The sequence below is a fragment of the Panthera pardus genome, unplaced genomic scaffold, assembly GCF_024362965.1.
Source record: "Panthera pardus isolate Hobbes unplaced genomic scaffold, ASM2436296v1 HiC_scaffold_21, whole genome shotgun sequence".
Lineage (NCBI taxonomy): Eukaryota > Metazoa > Chordata > Mammalia > Carnivora > Felidae > Panthera > Panthera pardus.
In genome coordinates this window covers 42,278,598-42,302,696 of record NW_026526777.1, presented here as the reverse complement: position 1 = coordinate 42,302,696, position 24,099 = coordinate 42,278,598, and the positions used below count along the sequence as shown (strand labels likewise).

Here is a 24,099-nt window from a genome sequence, read left to right as displayed (position 1 = left end):
AAAGCTATCAAAGCCATGATTTTTTAAAACATATACCATCTGGGGGACCTGGATGGCTCAGTCGGTTAAGCGTCTGACTCTCGATTTTGGCTCAGGTCATGATGCCACAGTCAATGCACATGGGGCTCTGTGCTGGGCATGGAGCCTAAGACTCTCTTTCTCCCTTTCCATCTATCCCTCCTCCTCCTCTCTCTCTCTCTCTCTCTTTTGCCTCTCTCTCTCTCAAAAATTATATATATATATTTATATTTATATTTATATTTATATTTATATTTATATATGTATACACACACACACACACACACACACACACACACACACTAACAAGCCCAACTGATGATACTTCACTGAGAAACATGGAGCAACCAGAAGATAATTCCACAAACTCTCATAACCATATCTGCCCACATACCACATAGTTATCTTCCCAAATAACGCTATAGATAAAATCCAGCCTGCCTCCATCTAAAGTCAACCCCTCCTAGGGGCACCTGGGTGGCTCAGTCAGTTGAGCGACTGACTTCAGTTCAGGTCATGACCTTGCAATTCGTGAGTTTGAGCCCCACATCAGGCTCGCTGCTGTCAGCCTGTCAGTGCACAGCCCACTTCTGACCCTCTGTCCCCTTCTCTCTGCCCCTCTCTTGCTTGCACTCTCTCAAAAACAAATAAACATTTAAAAATACATTAAAGTCAACCCCTCCTTCCTGACACAAGTTCTTATCTCTCCCACTCAAGGACAGTACTTTCTCTTCTATGTAATCTATTTTCTACTCTCTATTGGACTATTCCCATCAACATACAAGCATAGTGTTATTCTCTCATCCTAGGAAAAAACACTTCCTTCTCCAGCTATTACCCCATTTCTTTTCTCCTCGCTGCAGAAAACTCTTCAAAAGAGTTGTCTATACTCATTGTCCCAGTACTCCTCTTCCCAATATTTCTCACATCAACTTCAATCAAACATTTCTCTTCACAGATTTTGTTAAGGTCACCAATAATCTCCACATTGCTAAACCCAATGATCAATTCTTCTTGTCATACTTGGTGTGGTAATCAACTTCCAAAATGACTCCCCACCCTCTGGTACTCATGCTCTTGTGTCCTCTCTTCCCAAGAACATCCAGAGGTGATGGTATAACACTTCTAAAAGTAGGTTACAGAAGACCATTACTACCCTCTTAGGTGCTCTTTTACACTCTCTCTATTTCTCTTGGATCACATGAGAAGAAGCTGCTACTATGTCATGAGGCCACTCAGACAGCCTATGGAAGAGCCCACATGGTGAGGAACTGAGATATCTGGACAACAGCCAATGAGGAACTGAGGACTTCCAAAAACTATAAGAATTTGGAGTAGGATTCTCCAGCCCCAGTCTAGACTTGAGATGACAGAAGCCCCAGATGAGAGCTTGACCACAACCTTGTAAGAGATCTTGTGTCAGAGGCACCCAATTTAGCCACTCCCAGATTCCTGACCCTCAGAAACTCTGTGATACAGTAAATGTTTATTATTTTAAGCTACTAAGTTTTGTAGTGATTTGTTACACAATAGGTTACTAATATACTTGACCTGTCACATCATTTGACACAGTTGATCACTCCTCCCTCCTTGAAACACTTTCTTAAGTTCAGCTTCCATTAAACCACCCTTGGTTTTCCTTCTAACTCATGGATCACTTCCCCTCAACTTCCTTCGCTGATTCTTGTACTTCTGCCCAACTTTTTTAAGTTAAGGAGGCCCAGAGCTAGCCCTGGGTACCTTTTCTTCTATGTCTACACTCACTTTCTTGGTGACCTCATCCAGCTTCATGACTTTAATTATCACCAATTATATGTTGTCAATTCCAAAATGTATATTTTGGCCCATTTCTCGCTCCCAAATTTCTGACTCATATAACCAATTATCTGTATGACTTTTCCACTTAGATATTTAATATTAGCACAAATTCAACCTGATCAAAAGTAAACTCCTAATTTTCCCCACCCAAACTGATTCCATATTCTTCTTCATTGATGGCATTCTCCTAGTTATTCAGACTATCCTTGATTCCTATCTTTCTCTCATACCCCATATCCAATCATCAATGAATCCTATTGACTCCACCTTCAAGAATATGAGATCCACTTGCTTCTCACCTACCATTGCTACCATTTTGGTTCAAGCCACCATCATCTCTCACCTGGACATAGCAATAGCCTTCTAACTGGTCTCCCTGTTTCCACCCTTGCCTTTCTTCAGTCAGTTTTGGATACAGTAGCTAGTGTGCAGTGTGATTCCCTTAAATCGGCAGATATAATCATTCCTCTCTACTCAAAATCCTGCGACATATCCTCATTTTATTTAGAGTAAAAGCCAAAGCCCTCCCAACAGCCAGCAAAGCCCTACATGGTCTGGCTCTCTCTTACTCCCCTGAATTGGTCTCCTTCTATTCTCCCCTTACTCTGCTCCAGCCGTACTGACCTCCATGCTGTTCTTGGAATATGCCACACACACTCCCACAGCATCTGCACTGCTCTTTCTTCTGCATGGAGTGCTCTTCCCCTAAATATCATTATGATTCAGTTCCTCATCTTAAGTCTTTGCACAAATACCACCTTGTCAATGAACCCTGTCTTGGCCATCCTATTTAATACCGCACACTGCCCCCACCCCTAGCGGCCCCAAGCCTCCTTATCCTACCTTTATTTTTTCCACAGCACTTAGCATCTTTTAACACACTAGAAACTTTATTCATTTATATTATTGTCTATCTTCCCTTTCTAAAATTTAAACTACAAAGGGCAAGTATCTTTAATTCACTGTTATGTCCTAAGCCCTTAAGATGGTGCCTGCCATATAGATGACACACACACACAAAAAAACCTTGTTGAATGAATGAATTTATACCTACTATCTATAATTATTATTAAAGCCTCAGAATTTTTTATTATCCACATTTTAGAGATGAGGACACTGAGGAAAAGGGAATTAACATTTCTCAGTCTTACTATGTGCCGGACACTCTACATACGTTATCTTATTTATTCCGCCTATTTTTCAAGGCCCAGAGAAGTTAGGTAGCTGTCTAAAGTCACACAAGTGGTGAGGAGTCAATTCCTGATGTGAATTCAAGCCCCTGAGGATACCATTCTTTCAGTAAACACTCCCCATACCCTAGACTGGTCAGGGATCAAAAGTCACATGAAACAACTGTCTTTGGCCCAGAGAATCCACCATATCACAATCCATGGCATCCCTTAAGGGTCCCGTCTGAAGGCCAACAGTCAATCTCTACCTTACTTTCTGTCCCCAGGTGCAGGCACCAGTCCCCCCTGTGACACATGGTGACTGACAGAGACACAAACAGCTCCAGCCCCTCAAACCCACAAACCTGGGAAGAGGTTCTTGGTATTCGCTTTTCAAAAGTTGTAAACATTTTTTTCAAACATTTGAAATATCAGGGCTTTCAAAGCCTTTAAGGCCAGATGAGTACACACTGGCCCACAACTTCTTAATGCCTCCACCAAAAAAGAGCACTAGCCCTTTATCAGTCCAATCCTCAAAGACGTGAAGACAGCATAAAATCAGTGAAGTCACTCACAACCAATGGTAATAAGAATTAACGCTGTACTGGCTCTTTCAACATCCCAGACCTTCCTGAATGCTTACATACATTACACTTCTTATAATCTTCACAAAAACACTATAAGGGGGTTACTATTATTAGTCCCATTTTATAGACGAGAAAAACTGAGGCATGGGGAGGTTTGGTAACATTCCTAAGGAACCATAATTAGTAAGTAATAGAGCCAGAATTTGAGCCCAAACAGCCTACCCCCACAGCCTGTATTTAACAGATACACCACACTTCAGCATGAAAGCGAGCGGAACATGTAAACAACACCTGCAGCTGTTGAAGCCTCCAGCACTCCACAGAGCAAATCCATTCATGCTCACAGACAACACCTAGAATGGAAGCAAACTGACATATCTTCTAATAGAGCTATCTACACTTAACTCCCTTATCATTTCACAAACCCCATCCTTACCTTTCTAAAGAACCAGCCCTCCATCTTCCACTACATCGGTCATTTATTATTCATTGATAAACATGACATTTCAAAATTGCCACCATCACCTACCTACATCTTCAAGCTATCCTTTCTCAGTCTGCTCCCCATTTCAGCCCCTCTCATGACTGGTTTTCTTTGTTTTTTGCCAGCTACCCATTAATTAAGGGAAGCTTTCTTTTGCTCCAAGAGCCACAATTTCATATTTGCTTCCAGTGATGCTACTGCTCTTATTCCTAAAGCACTCCCTTTCAGGAGGCTCATTAATCATTGATCACACATATTTCCACCTGCCTAGCTTTTCCTTCTTTTTTAAACACTGACTGCTTGAGTTTTAGGATTGCATAAATTGCCATTCAGTGGATGTTGGTCGGTCATCCACTCTGTCGCTGACTATAGTGGTGACATCTCTGAAATCTCTCTTTTTGGAAAAGCTATGATTTTACCAAGAAGTGAAAGCAATTTTAAACCTTTTAAGATGTCTAAAGAGAGAGTGATCCCTGTGGGCTAGAGGAATCAGAAGGATGGAGGAGGTGAGGATTGAGATGTTCTTAAAGAATAGAAAGAATAGGAAGGTCGGATTTGGCCAAAAGGAAGCTTATATGCAAAGGTAAGAAGGTTGAAGTTAGTAAGGTTTAGTCAAGTATCAGAAAACAGATTTCCAGTGGCAAGGCACCTGGGTGGCTCAGTCAGTTAAGCGCCTGACTCTTAATTTAAGCTCCGGTCATGATCTCACAGGCTCATGAGATTGAGCCCCACGTGGGGCTCAGTACTGACAGCACGGAGCTTGCTTGGGACTCTTGCCCTCTCTCTCTGCCCCTCCCCACACTCACCTGTTTTCTCTCTCTCTCCCTCTCTCTCTCTCAAATAAATAAATAAACATTTTTAAAGATTTTCCCTGTAGAGAAAAATGGGAGGTAAGATCAGAAGATCAGATCATCTTAATGTCGAATGAAAAGACACTGAGATTGTATTCTGGAAGCACCAAACTGCCTGGGCTTTACGCCTTCTGTGCTGACCTGCCATGTAATTTTCTTAAGAATAATATTCTGTGCCTATCATCCTAGGGTCAACAAGAGGCTCTCCTTCATTTACCCAGCACTTGGCCCAGGATAGATCTGTCTCTCCACCACACACACACACACACACACACACACACACACACACACCTGTAATCATTAACCAGATTCCTGGGCTATGGCACTTTCTGACAGACAATTTCAGCAGCTTTCTGTTCCACCTAGGAGTCAAACCCAGTCTGCATATATTATTCAACCAGAGCCTTAAAGACATTCCATAAGCCAAGAATTTACTGCACTCTATTTTCCAGACACAGTTCACTACAGGACTGCCTTGGCCCCTAGCCCCACATGTGTCCCGACCCCTACAAGGTGTTTCAGAATACCAGGGGAGCTTGGTCCACCTGTGACTCATCCCTGAGACACAGGGTCTCCAGGTCTGGGATCTCCTCAGTTTTCATCTACATGGTGAGTCCTAAGCTGAGCTGGTTTTCACAAAGAACACCCCAGGATACAACTCACAATCCCTAGAGTGGGTTTCTGAACCCAGGCCACTGGGCCTCATCTCTAGACTTCTGGACCCTGCCAGAGAGCATTCCTGGGGCTGTGTGGTTATGACTCCTGCCATGGGCTGAGTTTGTCCCACTCTGGTTCATATGATGAAGTCCTATCTCTCAATGTAACTACACTGGGAGATAGGGTCATTAGGAAGTAATTAAGGTGTCAGAAAGGATGAGATCATAAAGTGGAGTGCTGGTCTGATAGGATTAGTTACCTTTTAAGAAAAGACACCAGAGAGCTCTTGCTCTCTTTCTCTCTCTCCCTCTCTTTCTGCCATGTGAGGCCACAGCAAGAAGGTGGCTGTCTGCAAGCCAGGAAGAGAGCTCTCACCAGACACCAATTCTGCCAGCACTTTCGTCTTAGACTTCCAGCTCCAGAACTGTGAGAAGTACATGTATGTTGTTTAAGCCACCCAGCCTAAGGTGTTTTGTCATGGCAGCCCAAGCTAAGACAACTCCTATTTCCAGAGTCACACCCAAGTTACAGACCTGGGGCTGCAAACACCCAGTCCTAATATAGTAATGCTGGAAATATCAGCATACCAGATATCTTTATACAATTTCCCTTATTTTGCTTATTTTCATTGAAGACTCCACATGGTCTCAAACTTTTCTGGATCTCCATCTCTGTCCTCCACTTCTATCTCTGGAAATATCACCACCCTCCTCATTCAAATCCATTGGTGCCCCCTGTGACTGTCCCTGGACTGATTCACTTATCCATGCTAATGCAATAGCTAGTAAGTTCTTCCTCCCAAGTAACACATATGCTAAGAGTCTACCAAAGGCAACACTATATATGCCTGAAAATAAAAACATCTTACATTTTACCTGGTAATTTCAGGTGCTTGACAAGCTAATGGTTCCTTAGGAAACCCCAAAGCACAGCCCACAGAACCTTGCCCTAAAAATCTAAAGGTGATCACCCAATAGGGGGATGGGCAATCAGATCATTAGGAATGTCTTGGTTTTTCCAGCTTCTCTCATGGAGTTCTCTAGTGGGCTCCTTCCCTAGCTTGGAAAGAGAAAGGCCAGACTTTGCAAACAGCAACACAAGTCACCCAGAGCTTCCCAGATACCTCTGGCAGCAAGGACTTAGCAAGAAAGGGTGTCAGTAACCACCCTGATATGTACTGGTGGGCCACAAATGACTGGCCATCACAGCTGCCAGCTTGTTAGCCCCTGTGGCCAGCCCTTATCCCACCCCATGTGCATACCAGACCTCAGACTGGGTAGGAATAAATTGACCCTGCTCTGTAATCCTGACCTTGCCTTCCTCCACTTCTCTCTATAAATAGACAGATTGCCCTTTGAAGCAGATCAGTGCCAGCCCCCAGCCACACACATCCAACCTCCCCCATCCCCAGTGCCTAGCCCCTAGCCTCCATCCCTACCTAAGTACAGGGAGTCAGGGTGAGTGGGGAAGCTTCCTCAAAGGGAAGACAATGAGGAGTCTTGTGGAAACCATCCCTGATGACATAGTTGGGGTATTTTTGTTTTCATTTTGGTAACATTGACATACATAAAATTCACCACTTAAAAGTATACAATTCAACAGCATTAAGCATATTCACAATGTTGTGCAACCATCACCAACTTACAGAACTTTCTCATTACTTCAGAGGAAACTCTACTCATTAAGCAGACTTTTGCCAATCCCCCTGCCCCAGCTCCTGCAACCACTAATCTGCTTTCGGTCTCTACAGATTTGCCTATTTTGGGTATTTCATATAAACAGAATCATACAGTATGTGTCCTTTTGCCTTTAGTTTCTATGATGATGTTTTGAATCTGTCTTTATGCGTGTCTGATAGACCCAAATATCAGCCATAGACAACCTTGGGAAACATGGCCCACCTGCCTCTAGACATAGAAGGTCGGCACCCCTCAGCCTAAGCACCCCATTCAAGGTCCTGTGAAGCTTCAAGAGATATAAATCAAAGGTGAAGGCACAGCTTGCCCAAATGAAAGTCTTCAGCTTAAAGGAAATAACAGAAAGGCAAAGGAAAGGTCCAGGACAGTCAAGGAAGGCTTCATGGAAGGAGCAGCACTGCTCTGTGCTGGAAAAATGGTCAGGACCACAGGGACAGCATTTAACCCCAACATGTACATGCTCCCAAAACTCTACCTCCACCTCTGACTTTGCCCCTTAACTTCTGATTTGTGCATCCAGCTACCCACACGGCATCTCCACTTGGGTGCCTGATAGGCATCTCCAAATTAACACTTTTGACTTCCCTGCTCTTTACATTCTTACAAATCTGCTTTTCCATCACTGTCTCTTGTCTCAGTAAATGGCACCGCTGTTCACCCAGGTGCTCAAGTCAAAAACCATGGGAATCATCCTTGATTTCCCTCTTTCTTTCCTTAACACCCCACATTCAATCCATCAGCAAACTTACTGGCTCCATCTTCAAATATATCTAGAATCTGACCATTTCTCAACAACAGCATCAATGCTAAGCTGCAACAAGCCACCATCATCTCTCACCTACACTACTGCAACAGCCTCCCAACCTACCTCTTGGCTTCCACCCCTGTCCCACTAAAGGCTATTACTTACAAACAATTAGCATGATTCTTTCATAATGTATTGTTCAAAACTTTCCAATGACTTCTCATCACATTTAGAATAAAATCTGTAACTTCATCCATCACCTGCAAGCCCACCATGATTGGTTGCTAACTGCTTCCTTTATTGCTATCCCTCTTTCTTTATTCACTGTACTTCAGCTACACTGTCCTCCTTGCTCTTCCTGGAACACCTCCTGCCTCAGGGCCTTTGCACTTGCTGTCTTCTCTGACTAAAACACTCTTCCCCATGATACCTGGCTTGCTCCTCTATTCAGATCTTTTTCATGTCACTTCCACAGAACAGAAATACCTTCCAAAACTTAAACACCCCCTTTCATTGTGTTTTATTTCTTTACAGAGTTTTATTTTTCCAAGAACTAATAATTCACTTGGCAAAATAATGTATACACATATACACACATAAATGTTATTTTCACAAAATTGATCATTACTTGGTAACAAATAAATATACACAATATGTACATACACACATATAGATGTATGTACCTTCCCCGTTAGACTATAAACTCCATGAGGGCAACTTGTTTACCTTATTCACCACCATATCTTCAATGTATACAATAGTGTCTGGCATATAATAGAAACTTATTCAATACTTTTAGCAAAAAACTGAACACGAATGAGTGTAAATTGGGTATGATGGGGCCACAAAGAGAGCATTTCTGCTATAAGAAGAAGTCAGGGAGTGGGAGGAAACAGACCTCTTCTTCAAACTCCTTACCTCAAGGTGATAAAGGTCTTCATTACCTGGCCGCTCCCATATTTCTGACCTCACACATTTCATCACATCCAATCCATGGTGCCCTGGTCACTTGCCCAGCCCCCATACACTCTGCACACAAAACTGCTGCTTCCTGTTTCCCAGAGAGCCAGGCTCTTGTACCCCTCTACGTTTTATACTGCCCCCTCTGTTTTCATTTCCCTTCACACTTTTGTTCTCCTGCCATTGCCTGCTCACCTTCCAAGCTTGGCCTGGGATGTGAACAGCCTTCCTAACAGCCCCAGGAAGAGCTGGCTGCTACCCCCTGCTCTGCCCCCACCCATGGTACACAGAGTTCTAATAGCACATATCACACTGCATTAATGACCTGTTTACAGGTTTACCTCCCTTATTAGACAGTGAGCCCAAGGGAAGGGATCCCATTTCTACATTTACATTAATATCCTGCTTTACATTTAAATGTCTCTTCCCTTGCACAGAACTTGGTTATTACCAGGTATCTCAATCCTTGATGAATAAATGATTCAACCAATTAACCAAACTAGAATTCCTCTTAAGCTCACCAATCTTTGCTAATGGCATCCCTCTGTCTAAACCAATTATGACTCTCAGAAAGCCACAGAATTGTCACTGGTGTTAAAAGTGAAGTAAATCTTCAGACACTTTCTATGTGTATTTCAGGGCTTAGTCTGAATATTTCACAGCTCCCTCATACCTAACTGAATAAACTCATGAACAGCCTTTAAGGTCTTCCATAATCTGGCCTCAACCTGCCTTTTTTTGACTTAACCCCTACCTAACACCCATCACGGTCTTTACATTCCAACAAACCAAGTTCTCGTCTTTCCCAAAATGTACACTTTCCAATATCTCTGCTTTTCCATTGGTTGAGAATCTTCTTTCTTCTCTCCCATCACTGCTTTTTGAGATTCTACTCAACTTCAACACTATTTATTCGTTCATGCCACAGGTATTCACTAAGTGTGTACCACGTCTGGCATCATTCTAAGTGCTGGAGACGTTTATAACAGTTCATGCAGCTGAATGGGACACCTAAGTCCCCTTCCTTCATGGGGCTTTCCTTTCAAGTGAATATCTACACACTGCTTTCACAGAGTTTATAATCTAGTGGGGAAGAAAAATGTATGGGTTGGGGGTGGGGCTGAGAGGAGTGGGTGTGTTTGCCAAGCAATGACTAACTATATAAAAAAGAATATTGATTAAGCTGTGTAGTGAAATAGAATGTGATAGGAAAGGGGCACTCCTCAGCTTGGGTGGTCATAGAGGGCCTTCCTGTGGAGGTGATATTTGAGCACAGACCTGAATGAACTCAGGAAAGACAACTAATAAATAGCAAACAAATAAATAAGTTTGATTATGATAAGCACCACAACAAAATGCCAGGGTGATATCACAGAGTAGTCATTTGTAAGGTGAGGGCAGCTACTTTAAATGGGGTGGCACCTGGGTGGCTCAGTTGGTTGAGCATCTGACTTTGGTTCAGGTCATCATCTCATGAGTCATGGGTTCAAGCCCCGCGTCAGGCTCTGTGCTGACAGCTCAGAGCCTGGAGCCTGTTTCGGATTCTGTGTCTCCCTCTCTCTCTCCCCTCCCCTGTTCTCTCTCTCTCTAAAAAATAAATAAACTTTAAATAAATAAATAAATAAATAAATAAATAAATAAATAAAGTGGTCAGGTAAGGCCCCCTGGGGAGATACCATTTGAGCTAAGACTGAAGGATGCAAAGAAGGAGCCAACCATGAAAGTGACCAAGGGATGCCCATTCCAGAAAGAGAGAACATTATCCAAAGGAGTACAGAAAGAAGAGCCTGGGATACTCCAGGACCAGAAAGGAGACTGGCAGAGCAGGCCTGGCAGAGCAGGAGGAAAACAGGTTGGTACAAGGCAAGGATGGACAGGTGGTCAGGGGCAGATCAGGTGAGGCCCTGCAGGCAATGGCAGAGAGCTGGGAGTATGCCAGTCTTCACCTACTTTCTGTCAATCTATTTCTACCATTCAGCCTTTCTCAAGGTGTCTTGATAATGGAAGACTAATATACAGGAAGAAGAGAGAGGCCGGAGTATTCCCCTCTTCTTGGTTTCAATTGGCATTTTACAACAATGGTGGCATCTCCTTTGTCCTTGCAGCTTCCCACAAGACATCCCCTTCCTCTAAGGTCACAGCTCCCACCAGGCAGGATGCATCATGGTTTGAGCAGCTTCTAGGTTCTGGGGTTTGGGTCCTTTACCAACCTAGAGTTAGAAGCGGTTTCCTTCTCTGGTTGCCTCCCATCCTCTATTTCATCTATGCAACAAAATCTTACATTAATATTCCTTATTTGAAATATCTAAAATTGCTCTCTTCCCCAAGGAGCAGGTAGCAGCAGCTTGTGTAGCCATGGCCAGGATTAAGGCTCAATACCTTCATAGCAAGAAGAGGGAGCTGTCTAAACAGCTAGAAAACCTGAAGATGGAACTGTCCCAGCTGTGTGTCACCAAAGTGACAGGCCACACAGCTTCCTTCCAAACTCTCCAAGATCTGAGTTGTTAGCAAATCTATTGCCCATGTTCTCACTGTCATTAACCAGACTCAGAAAGGGAACCTCAGGAAAGTGTACAAGGGAAAGAAGTACAAGCCACTGGGGCACCTGGCTAGTTCAGTCAGTTAAGCATCCAATTCTTGGTTTTGGCTCAGGTCATGATCTCACAGTTTGGCTCAGGTTTGAGACCCACATCAGGATCTGCACTGACAGCAAGGGGCCTGCTTGGGATCTGTCTCCCTCTCTCTCTGTCCCCCCCCCACTTTCTCTCTTTCTCTCTCTCCCTCTCTCTCTCTCTCCCTCTCTCTCTCTCTCCCTCTCTCTCTCCCTCCCTCCCTCCCTCTCAAAAATAAAGAAACATTAGAAGAAGAAGAAGTAAAAGCCCCTGGATCTGCAGCCCAGGAAGACATATGCCAGGTGCTGCCAGCTGACCAAGCACAAACAGAACCTGAAGACCAAGAAGCAGCAGCAGGAGGAGAGGCTGTTCCCACTGCAGGAATATGTGGTCAAGGTCTGAAAACTGACATCAACAAAATGCAAACTGGAAAAAAAAAAAACCTGTGAAAAAATATTTCACTGACTAATACAAGAAGCCACATAGGTTTTGTGAGCAGAGTAGTGCCAGGATCTTGAATTACCTTTTGGGGAGATTACTCTGGCTGCTGCAAAAAAACTGTTGATAGGCTAAGAAAATGAGCAGAATTTTAAGCCACCTAAAAAGTTCTTTCAACAGTCCCAGCAACAGGTGGTTGTGTCCAGGGTTTCAGTGATGACAGTGAATAGAGTGAAATGGATAGAATCAAGTTCTATGCTGGAGACAGATGCTAAGCAAACCAGCAACAGATTGGATGTCAGAGAAGAGGAAAAAGAGAAGCATCAGTAATGACTCCTCTGGAATTTTGGTTTGACTACCTGGGTGGAAAGTATAGAGATAGAAAGATAAGGGCAGGGGAAGTTTGGAGGTCAAACAGCATGTCAAATTATCTCCTGCTTCATGAAGCTTCTAGTTATCCTCTCAGTAGGAAGCAATTTCTCCCTCCCTTGTAAAAACAGCATAGTGGAATAATACAATTATATAGCTACATGTCCATTTGACTTACTTCCCTTGCTAGATTGTAATTTGTTGTGGCTCACCATATCTTGTTCATCTTTGTGACTTCCACAGGACCTAGGGCTCTCAGACGTGGAGCCACAGGGCCAAGCACTGAGCTGGCAGCCTAAGAGAATCACCTCTAAGCCAGAGACACCAAGTTCTAATCTCTTATTATACAAAAGGGTATGGCTTTCAGTAACCACTTTGAGCCTGTTACATCTTTCCCCAACTCATAAATTAAACGCATTCCCCTGTTGATGGGTAGCTGTCACTGACCTTCATGCCCATATTGCTTTTCTGAAGGAATAGAGCGCATGACTATTCTTTCCAGCAGGAAGGACACACAGAGACTCAACAAATAGCTACTGAACTGAATCAAACTGGCACCACCAAACACCACGAACAGCATGGCTTCTTTTAAAAGCTCTCTCAACTTTCTCCAGTTTCCTAACCTCTCATTTCCGGCCATTCCTGAATTCACTGAAGCCAATCCCCACAGTGACATGAATGGCCGCAGGAACGCTGGGTCCATAACTGATCCTGTTCCCTTGGGAAGGTGAGGCAAATCCCCTGGGCCCTTTGCTCATCTGAACAAAGAACACAACAGTCCTGCCCTGTCTCCTGCTTCTGAGAGCCATTGTAAGGAGTGGCCATCATTTATGCAGAGGAGGAGGCCTCAAGAAGGAGTCTCCTGGAGAAATGGAAAACAAGCATTCTGCTTCTCACCTCTCCCATCCCAATACAGAGTCTGCCTCTCCTAATATCATCTTTCTTGTGGCTGCAGCCACTTCAGTCTCTTCCTTCAGTTCCTTCCACTGCCTCTTCATTTATTTTTTGAATTAATTGTAAGCTCTGTGTCCTCACTTTAAGTGCTCTTTAGATCCTACATGCATGCCATCTCATTTCATTCTCTCTCTGGACGCCCTCTGCTCTAAAGCAGGACTGATATCATCCCCACAGCCCAACAGCAAATATTCACCAAGTACCCACTCTGGATGAGACACTGTGCCAGACAGTGTTGATGCAAATGAGAGACATATCCTCCCACAGCTGAGTCTGTCTGAGGACACAGGACAAAAAGTAAGATTCCCTCACTATGCAGGCAGGACCACTACTTTGGGCCTCCCTGTGATACACAACTACACAAGATTTCATGCCATTTCTGCCCAGGATGCTAATTCTCCACATCTCTACATAAAGCTGATCTGTTTTTTTCTGGGTGCTTGCTCTGAGGAGAAACTAAAAATGGTCAGCCAAGAGGACTGGGGCTTGATATCCCATCCGCCAAGAAATCATTAAAAGAACTCTGGGAGCCTAGTAGAGAAGAGAAGACTGGGCTATCATCAAATACTCAGGGGTATTCATGTGAAGGAGGGATGATGAGGCTGGGCTTATCAGGTCCCCAGAGGAAGGCCAGAAGCCAGGAGTGAAAGCTCCCATGGGCAGATTTTAGTTCAGCCCAGTGAAGTATGTTCCAATAGTCAGAAGGGCCTGAGGACAGGAGGACAGCCTCAAGTGGCAATGAGGCCCCTGTCACTGCAGGTGACAACAACCGAAGGGACACTGAGAAAATATAAGCACTGACTAAATGATATTTGCAACAGTCTGTTGTTAATTCTATGAAGATACATTCTCCAAGTGGGAACTGAGACTCTGCCAGGGCAAAATCTTCATGCCATCACTAAAATTACCACGTCCCTTATCTTCTATGTACTCTGAAAATGGGGCAACACTATCTGTACTTCCAGAGAGAGAAGAACTAGCCCTGGGCTAATCACATGAGAGAACTCAGGTGGGAGCTTCACACATCTTTGGCTCTGGTGACTGAGGGAAGCAAGAAAAGTGGTGGATCATTGATTATCCCCAAATCAATTGAAAGCATAAGAACAGTTTCTTTTATGCTTCAAGCTGAAAACATAAGCGTGGAAATAAGACCCTTTCCCAATCAGTTTTAGGCTGTAAACCCCAGTGGGAAAGTGATTTGACTGTCAAGAGAAAATACAGGAATGGAAAGCAAGTCCCCTGTCACCATAAGACTTTTAGAAGAGCAACCCAACAGTTCTTCTGGGTGGCAACAAGGCGCCATGAAGTGACATCTTGCCTTTCCATGAAGAAGCAGAGAATCCCTCTACCTCACTTCATTCACAGAATTGAAATGTCCAAGGGGTGGACAAGTGAGAGATTCTGGCAGGACTCTGAGAGGCCATGCAGGTTGGCTTCTCAGGCAGATGTCCCCCATGCACATTCAGGGGGCTGGGATATACAAATCTAATGGGGCAGCCCATAGACCAAGCTAGTGTCTGCATCCTTGAGCTTTTTACGCATAATCAGCCCAGGAAGGAAAACAAGAGTCAATCCCGAAACAAAAATTACTCAGTGAACAGAGGCTATGTGCCCTGCCATAGGATAACAACAAAAGCCAAGAGTAGTCCTCAGTCTGAGAGTGTGAAGGAAGAAGGCAGACACACATAAGAACCTGTAGGAAGTTGCTATCCAATTAACTGGGAGATTTGATTGGTACCTCGGGCCTCAGTGGTTGGGAAAGGCTTCACAGGAGCAGAAGGCCACACGGCGGTGCAGTGCAGAAAACATGTGGTTGTAATTCTGGATATGATTTGAAAAGATGATTCAGACATGCACTGTCCAATAAGGTAGCTTTTAGCCACGTGTGGCCATTTAAATTTAAATAAAATAAAATAAAATAAAATAAAATAAAATAAAATAAAATAAAATAAATAAAATTCAGTTCCTTAGGCACAATAGTCCATATTTCAAGTGTGCAAAAGTTACCATGCTTAGTTGCTACCATATTGGGCATCGCAGAATCTCCACCATCACAGAAAGTTCTGTTGGACAGTTCCAATACAAATTGTCCTTACCTTCAGTGGTCTTCAAATGCCCTGAATGAATTCTGGACTCACTGCGGTGGCTTAGATGGCCGTTATGGATTGGTCCCTGCCTGGGTCTCAGGACTCATTTTTGCCACCCTGGACCCATACACCATATGCACTAGCAGTGAAGAAACTCTTTTCCTTCTTTCTCACAAGCTCCTCCCCTGCAACAGCTAGCTGAACCATTTCCCCTGACCCTTTTGGCCAACCTAATTTCTTCTCATCCTGCTGGGTTCAATCAAAGCACCTCTTCTCTGCGGACCCTCTCGACCCTTTAGGTGAGACAAGATTACCTGCTTTGCAATCTCAGAGAAGGCTGTGCTTTGCCCATCATATCCCCACTATCAGTTGTTCACTGGTGTATCCTAAGTCTGTAGAACACTGCCTGGCTCACAGTAAGCTCTCTTTAATTATTTGTTGAATGAACAACTAAATAACTCTTTTGTCAGAATTCCTTGTATCATTGTTTGTCAACCATCATAGTTTGCAATTACACAATGGCAGGGAACTTTTTTATCTCATTCATCACCTTATATCAGTCTCTTCAATATAACAGATAATCAAAATTATTAAGGAATTATGGTAAAAGAAAGGAAGGAAAGAAAAGAGAAAGGGGGGTACAAGAAAAGGAGAAAGGAGGGGAGGACAAGCGTAAGGAAAATAAAAGGAAGAGGTAGGTGAGTAAGTGATGAATGCAAAGCTTATACCTTAGGAGACAGGAAAAATGATAATGTTATTGAGAAACAGAATAGCTGGGGAGCTAATGGCACACAGCAGTCAAGCTTTGACTGTACAATGCTGGAACAATCATTTTCCCATCACCAACTCAAGGACAAGCTTATAAAGACTCCCTGAATAGCCCCATCCTTGCCACCCCCACTCCCAACCCACTGGAATGAGAAACAGAAGTGCAAATTAAGCTTTTTATTACAATTAGCAGCCTAACACAGGCATCACCTGTCTTGCTGAAATGTGATATTTCATCTGAGACACTCATAATCATAGCCCAATGGGGGAGACTGTGAATCAATTCACTGCTTGTTTTTCAACAGCTTTATATGAAATGATTTTTATTCTTTACACTTGCTAGTTATCCCCAAGGAATTCAAGGCAATTTACAAACTTTTAATTCTTCAGACACTCTGGGAGTGAAGGAAGTAAAAGCCTAGAATTTATAGATATGGGAGAAAAACCATGTCACAGGATTAAGTACTCAGACAGGGGAGACTCATCTGTTCCCAGATCCCACCCTTTTGAAGATGAACAGAAGGGCATTATAGTGATATTCCTAAAAGCCATCTGAGCAGAGTTTGACATGGAAATGAGGCTGGAGAGGCTGAAAGTGAGTGAGGTGTGAGGCAGTATTAACAGGTATGGGCATAATCAATGATAAAGAGGAAAGACATGAAGGTGGGAAGACAGAGGCACAGAACAGAACTTAGAAAGGCCTGGAAGGGCCCTGAGCCAGAAGCACTTGGAGTAAGGATCACCCAAGCAAAGAAGAAGAAACAGGATGCTGAAGAGAGCATATATTTAAAAAAAAAAAAAAAGCAAACCCTGAAATCATAATTTTATAGGTAAGGAAGTCAATAACAAGAGATAATAACAAGTGATTTGCCCAAGCCTACACAGTGAGCTAGGATGGAGAGGAAACCAGAACCCTGAGCAGTTTCTTCTACCCTGAGTAGGAAAAGGAGGTAGTGTTTGCCTCATGGCCTTTTGTTCATCACTTCCCTCCAAGAAAATAGGATGGGGGGCAAAACTGGGAGCTTAAGGGAGGTGAAATAAGATTAAATTGTCTATTTAGGAATGACACTAGATAATTAGGTTTGATATTAGATATTGGGTTGTCCAGCCACATTGCTTTCCAGTTGAAGATGCATACCATATGAATTTTTAGTGTAGGTATATCAGCAGGTATCCCTCATTTTATGGAACAGATATTATATCTCAGTGTCTTAACACAGTAAATATGTATTTCTCATGCACTTTACCATGTTGTGCAGGTAGGCCAAGAACTCTGCTCAATCCAGTCACTCAGAGACCAGACTCCTTCCATTAAAAGCTGTGCTATCCAGCATGGTGGCTACTAGCTACTTGTAGCCATTTAAATTAACTAAAATTAAATAAAATTAAAAATTCAGTACCCCAGTCCTGTTAGCTGTATTTGACGTGCACAGTAAATGCATGGCTACCATATTGGATAGCAGAGCTCTAGAACATTTCATCACCACAAAAGTTCTACTGGATAGTGCTCCTCTAGACTGGATCTCTGGCATTCAGCCAGCACACAAGAAGAGAAAAAGCATAGATGATAATGCAGGAAGGGCCAGACCTAGCCAGCCATTACTTTTGCCCATATTCCACTGGCCAGGGCTCCATTTTACATCCATACCTAACTACAAGGGAGAAGAAAGACAGAGAAATGTAGTCAAGCTATATGCCCAGGAAGAGGAGGAAATGAGCTTATTGAGTATTTACCAGTTTCTGCCACAGATATATTCTAGCAAATTCCTAAAATAAAAAATTAATTTCCCAACTGAGCTCTGTAATAAAATCAGAATAATGATCCTAAAAAGAGAATATCTCCCCATAGACTATTTTAAATTTTAAACAAGGAAGAGTTAGGATGGTGGTCAGGCTCATACTCAGAATTGTAGTTCTCTAAGGGCATTTTGCCACATACATACTTTCCTAATTCTAGCACCCCCAAGTGCTCCATTTATTCCCTTTATTTCCTTTCTGTCCCCACCTCCACTCCTACTCCATCATTTATACCTGGCGTAGAGATACTATAATCAAAATTCACAGGGGAGGCTGTTGCATCCACACGACTCCTGAAACAGAATGCTACAGGCACCAGTGACAGTCACAACAAAGTTTATTACAATGAGAGGCAAGGCCGACCGATCGGGACCAACACTCTTGATAAGAGTGCAGCCTCAAACAGCCGGGGAACAGAGTTTTTATAACCGATCACATCGTTTTATCATCACCTGGGAACAGAACAAAGAAACAGTTTCCAGATGAGTTAGAAACAGTTGCCTAATGAGGTGTTTACTTTAGACTTTCTGCCTCTAAGTTGCAACCAGTGGATCTCCTTGACCCTGCCTCTGAAGCTCTTTTCTTTGAACTTTTGTTTCCTTAATTGGTGAAGCCTAATTTACAAGAGTATGAGGCGTAGTTTACCAGAGCAAAGCAAGGCTGTTATCTCTTAACCTTCAGTGTCAACACAAAGCTGTTATTTTTCAAGCTAAGCATTAGCCCTACACTACAATTTAACCCTTACAGAGGCAACAAAGAAAAGATAAACAAGTAGGACTACATCACACTAAAAAGCTTCTGCACATTAAAGAAAACCACCAACAAAATGAAAAGGCAACACACTGAATAGGAGAAAATATTTATAAATCATATATCTGATAAGGGGTTAATATCAAAAATATAAAAAAAAACTCATACAACTCAAAAGGAAAAAAGAAACCACTCTAACCAAAAAATGAGCAGAGGATCTAAACAGGAATTTTTCCAAAGGAGATACACAAAATGGCCAACAGGTAAATGAAAAGGTGCTCAATCTCACTAATCATTTGGGAAATGCAAATCAAAACCACAATGAGCTATCACCTCACACCTGTTAAAATGGTTATCATTAAAATGACAAGAAATAATAAGCCTTGGCAAGCATGTGGAGAAAACGTAACCTTTGTACGAAGTTGGTGGGAATGTAAATTGGAGTAGCCACCATGGAAAATAGAATGGAGGTTCCTCAAAATATTAAAAACATAATTACCATATGATCCAGCAACTACACTACTGGGTATTTATCCCAATGGAATGAAATCACTCTTTTGAAAACATATCTACACCTTCATGTTCACTGCAGCATTGTTTACAATAACCAAACATGGAAATAACTCAAGTGTCCATCAACAGATGAATAAATAAATAAAATATGGACTTCTGAGCCAAGATGGTGACATAAGAAAACCCTGAACTCACCTTCTCCATAGACATACCAAATCCACACCTATATATAGAACAGTTCCTCCTGAAGAACAGAGGGCTGACTTAATAGCTTCTGTACGATGAAAGACAGACTACAGAGAGAATGGCAAAAGAGACAGAGGTAACAAAGGAAACCTTCATCCCCAACATTGCAAACTGCAGTGGGGAGGAATAGTACTAAGAGACTGTGAGTAGATTCACTTGCCCCAGGGCACAGAAAAAAAAATGCCGCAGTTTGAATTTAAGAAACAAAACAGATGAACATAGTGAGGGGGAAACAAAAGATGCAAATCAGGAAACAGACTCTTAACTATAGAGAACAAACTGAGGGTTGTTGGAGAGGAGGTGGTCAGGGAGACCAGTTAAATAGGCAATGGGTATTAAGAAGGGTACTTGTGATGAGCACTGGGTATTGTATGTAAGTGTTAGTCATTAAATTCTACACTTGAAACTAACTGGAATTTAAATATAAATTTGGGGGGGGAAATAAAAGAAAATAAAAGGGCAACTAAAATATAACAGAACCAGCCCTAGAACTCTGCCAAATGTGGGGTAGCTGCTAGAACTCTCTTCAGGTTGAAGAAGTTGGTGGGAGCCACAGTTTACATTTCCCCTCTACCTTGACAGTATGGATGGGAGCAGAGACCAGCCAGCCTAGCACCTCAGTGAGCCACAGGCCTCTAGGCCACACTAACCCAATCCTCCTATCACAGTGGCCCCAGTGCAGGAAACCCCTGGTCAGTGCTCTCTACAGCTCCAGCCAGATCACCAAGATGACCCAGGCACAAAGCATTCCAGAACCACTCCTAGCTCATACCACTTCAGCTCCAGACAAGTAACAAGGACATCTTCAGTACAGAGTGCCAGGACCCCTCAACCCATACCTTACTTCACCTCCAGCTACCCCACCAGGACTCCCCATACACAGGGTGCCACACAACACCCTAGCCTGTACCTATGTCAGCTTCAACTGTCCTCCCAGGATATCTTCTTCATGGAGAGCCCCAGCACTCCACCAGCATGTACCCACTTCAAGTTCAGCTGTCCTGCCAGGGAACCCTCGGGCCACCCTGGCCCATGCCCACTTCAACTCTAGTCATCCTACCAGGGCAACCACAGCATGAAGTGCCCCAGGACCCACAACCCAAGTCAGCCACAACTCCAACCAGCCAGCCAAAATTACCAGGCACACACAGTCTGCACAGGGGTGACCATACACCAGACAATTTCTTCAAGTTTAGGAGAAGTAGCTCTTCTGCCTAATTAATAGAAACAAACACAGAAAGTCAAGCAAAATGAGACAGAAGAATACATACCAAATGGAAAAAAAAAAAACAAGACAAAACCTCAGAAAATAAGCTAAATGAAATGGAGACAACCAACTTACCTGACAAAGATTTCAAAATAATGGTCATAAAGATGCTCACTGGAGTGGAGGGAAGAGTAGATGAACATAGTGAGTACTTCAAAAAAGACAAAAAACATATAAAAAAGAACCAATAGTAGTTGAAGGATACAAAAACTGAAATGAAAAATACACTAAAGGGACTCAACAGTAGATTAGAGGATGCAGAAACAGATCAGTGATCTGGAAAACAGGGTAATAAGAATCACCCAAGCTTAACAGCAAAAAGAGAAAAGAATAAAACAAAATAAGAATAGATCTCTTGAACATCAAGCAAACAAACATTTGCATTATAGGTGTCCCAGAGAAAAAAGAAAAAGAAAAAGTGGCAAAAAAAAAAAAAAGTTCTTTGAAAAAATAATAGCTACAAACCTCCCTAACCTGGGGAAGGAAACGAACATCCAGATTCTGGAAGTACAGAGAGTTCCAAACAATATGAACCCAAGCAGGTCCACACCACAATATATTTTAATGAAAATGTCAAAGTTAAAGATAAAGAGAATTTTTAAAGCATCAAGAAAGAAGCAACTAGTAAACCACAAGGAAAACCCCATAAGGCTATCAGTTAGGTTTTCAGCAGAAACTTTGCAGGCCAGAAGGGAATGGCATGATATATCAAAGTGCTGAAAGGAAAAAAAAAACCTACAACTAAGAATACTCCACCTGACAAGGTTATCTATGACAATTGAAGGAGAAGTAAAGAGTTTCCCAAACAAAAGTTAAAGGAGTTTATCACCACTAAACTGGCCTTATAGGAAGTGTGAAACAGACTTCTTTAAGTGGAAAAGAAAAGGCTATAATTAGGAATAATAAAATTATTACACAACAAGAGGATATAACAGTTGTAAATATCTATGTACCCAATACTGGAGAACCTAAACACACATAAAGCAAATACTAATAGACATAAAGGAGAAAATTGACAGTATTACAATAATAGAAGGAAACTTTAACTCACATCAATGGATACATCATTCAGACAAAAAAATCAATAAGGGTACAGTCTGTGAATATCACATTAGACAAGGTGAACTTAACAGGTATATACGGGTATATATCCCAAAACAACATAATACTAATTCATTTCAACTGTACATGAAACAGTCACCAGGATAAATCATATGTTAGGCCGCAAAATAAATCTCACTAAATTTAAGAAAACTGAAATCATATCACACATTTTTTCCAACTACAATGGTGTTGGAAACAAGAAAAAAAAACTGGAAAAAAACACAAGCACATGCAAGTTAAACAACATGCTACTAAGCAACCAGTGAGTCAATGAAGAAATCAAAGAGGAAAGAAAAAATACATGAAGATAAATGAAAATGAAAACAGTATAGTCCAACATCTTTGGGACACAGCAAAAGTAGTTCTAAGAGGAAAATGTGTAGTGATATAGGCCTGCCTCAAGAAACAAGAAAAATCTCAAATAAACAAGCTAACCCTACACTTCAAGGAACTAGAAAAGAACAAACAAAACCCAAAGTTAGCAGAAGGAAGCAAATAATAAATGTAAGAGCAGAAATAAATGAAATGGAGATTTAAAAAAACAATAGAAAAAATCAATGAAACCAAGAGCTGGTTCTTTGAAAAGATAAAGTTGATAAATCTTTTACCAGACTCATCAAGAAAAAAAGAGAGAGAACCCAAATAAATAAAATCAGAAATCAAAGAAGAGAAATAACCAACACCACAGAAACATAAAAGGCTATAGGAGACTACAATGAAAAATTATATGCCAACAAATTGAACAACCTAGAAGAAATGGATAAAATCCTAGAAGCATACAATCTTCCAAAACTGAATCAAGAGAAATAAAAAAATATGAACAGGCCAATTGGCCTAGTAACAAAATTGAACTGGTAATCAAAACACTCCCAACAAACAACAGTTCAGGACCAGAGGGATTCATAGACAAATTCTACCAAACATTTCAAGAAGAGTTAATACCTATTCTCCTCAAACTATTCCAAAATATAGCAGAGGTAAAAAAAAGCTTCCAAATAAATGCATTCTATGAGGCCAGCATTACCCTGATAGGAAAGAAAGAAAGAAAGAAAGAAAGAAAGAAAGAAAGAAAGAAAGAAAGAAAGGAAGGAAGGAAGGAAGGAAGGAAGGAAGGAAGGAAGGAAGGAAGGAAGGAAGGAAGGAAGGAAGGAAGGAAGGAAGGAAGGAAGGAAGAAGGAAGGAAGGAAGGAAGGGAGGGAGAGATAGAAAACTACAGGCCAATATCTCTGAGGAGCACATATGCAAAAATCCTCAACAAAATATTAGCAAACCACATTCAACAATAAATTAAAAGGACCATTCACCACAATCAAGTGAGATTTATTTCAGGGATGCAAAATGATTCAATATCCATAAATCAATCAATATGATACACATTAACAAAATGAAAGATAAAAATCATATGATCATATAAATAGATACAGAGAAAGTATTTGAGAAAAGCAATATCTGTTCATGGTAAGAACTCTCAACAAAATGGGTTTAGAGGGAACATACTTTAACATAATAAAGGCCATAAATGAGAAACTCATAGCTAACATCATATTCGGTGGTGAGAAACTGAGAGCTTTTCCTCTGGGATTAGAACAAGATATGGATGTCCATTCTCACCACTTTTATTCAACATGGTCCTGGAAGTCCTGGCCACAACCATCACACAAGAAAAAGAAATAAAAGGAATCCAAGTTGGGAAAGGATAAGTTAGACTGTCCTTATTTGTCACTATTTGCAGATGACATGATTCTACACATAGGAAACCCTAAAGACTACAAAAAAAAACTATTAGAAGTAATTAATTTAGCCAAGCTGCAGGATATAAAACTAATATACAAAAATTTGTTGCTTTTCCATAAACTAATAACAAACTATCAGAAAGAGAAATTAAGAAAACAATTCCATTTAAAATTGCATCAAAAGGAATAAAATACCTAGGAATAAGTTAACCAAGGAGGTGAAAGACCTGTACTCTTAAAACTATGAAAGACACTGAAGAGAATATAAACAAATGGAAAGACCTACCATGTCCATGGATTGGAATAATCAATATTGTTAAAATGTCCATACTACCCAAAGAAATCTACAGATTCAATGCATTCCCTATCAAAACACCAACAACAGTTTTCACAGAACTAGAAAAAATAATCCTAAAATTTCTATGGAACCACAAAAGACCACAAATTATCAAAACAATCTTGAGAAAGAAGAATG

General features: G+C 41.7%; 1 protein-coding gene and 1 pseudogene across 2 annotated transcripts in view; one reads left to right on the top strand and one right to left on the bottom strand.

Annotated features, from left to right (window-relative positions):
* Positions 1-24,099, bottom strand: part of LOC128778845 (uncharacterized) — a 180,021-nt gene that overhangs the window by 93,921 nt on the left and 62,001 nt on the right. The window contains exon 1 of one of the 2 annotated variants that reach the window (XM_053909171.1): positions 15,098-15,179. The exons of the other annotated variant lie outside the window; for it this stretch is intronic. The gene's annotated coding sequence lies outside the window, so the exon portion shown is untranslated. Of the gene's footprint in view, positions 1-15,097; positions 15,180-24,099 lie in introns of those variants that run through there. 2 annotated transcript variants of the gene reach the window in all.
* Positions 11,342-12,000, top strand: LOC109250345 (60S ribosomal protein L35-like; annotated as a pseudogene).